We start from the raw sequence: 1,315 nt of genomic DNA, 5'->3' as shown, positions 1-1,315 counted from the left end.
TTTTTAATTTTCATTAGAGGTTGGAAAACAGGAATCTCACAAACATCTCTCATAAGAACCTGATTCATGCAAATCGTTTTTATATAATTGTTTAAGAGGCCTTATCGATCATGAAATAGTTTATAAAGCTTTATAAAATACCTCATTTGTACCCTTTCCACTATGATTTTTTTGAGAAAGGAGATCAAACTTATGAGACGTAAATGTTGGAGTAGGCGATGAAACCTTCAAACAAAATATTTGAAAATTAGATGTTTATGCTATATACATTAAACTTTTACAAGGCCTTATAAAATATATTAATTGTGTACCCTTGTCTCAAAGTTTGGAGTAGGCGACGTAACCTACAAAAGAAATAAGAAATTCAATTTGCCAAGCACTAAATCAAAATATTTATAAACCTTTATATCATATTTTAGATTCATACCTGCGACGTTTGTTTCAAGCAACTTTCTAATTCAAGTTTTTATGTGTCTTTGTCTTGAGTGATTTTTTGTGTAGATTCATTTTCCCCAAGAATAATCTCTTTTTCCCTTAGATGCCATGTACCAGATTTCGCTTCTTCATCACATATCTCTTCTTCATTTTCATCATCTAATGCACTTCTTCCATCCCCAGAGTTTGCTTCTTCAGCAATTGTATCTTCTTCATTTTCACCATCTGGTGCACTTTTTTTATCACCAGAGTTTGCTTCTTCATCAATTGTATCTTCTTCATTTTCGTAATCTTGTGCACTTCTTCTATCACCAGAACTAGCTTCATTCTCACAATCTTCTTTGTTTGGTGAACCGTCATTAAACTTCAAAAAAAAAACAAGTGAAATCGTTAGAGAGAAATAACATGTGAAATTTGATAAGTGCTTGGTAAAATTCAATTGGTTACCTTAACTCCTAAAACATTCTGGATCACTACTACTCGCTTATCCAAATCACGAACCATTTGGATTAGCTTATCAAGTTTCTCGCTGTTAGACATGGAATGATCTTTATCTTTCCTTTGCTCCTTATCCTTTTGATACTCTTCATCTTTATTTTCCTCTTCATCTGTCTTTTCCTCTTTATCTTTATTTTCCTCTTCATATGTCTTTTCCTCTTCATCTTTCTTTTCCCCTTCATCTTCACTATGGTTCAGATCTTCACCATGCTCTGCATCTTCGTCTTTTGTCTTGCATTGTTGACATACATCTTCTGTTGCAACAAACATATCCACAAAACTTTTCTCCCAATCGCTTCTCCTCATTTTGTATCCTTGTTGAACTAGTTTCACAACACTGTGAAAGTCAGCATCGTCACTATGTGTTGCCCCCACCAAATGT

The sequence above is a fragment of the Brassica oleracea genome, chromosome C2 (assembly GCF_000695525.1).
Source record: "Brassica oleracea var. oleracea cultivar TO1000 chromosome C2, BOL, whole genome shotgun sequence".
Taxonomy (NCBI): domain Eukaryota; kingdom Viridiplantae; phylum Streptophyta; class Magnoliopsida; order Brassicales; family Brassicaceae; genus Brassica; species Brassica oleracea.
Note: the sequence above shows the minus strand (reverse complement) of the source record.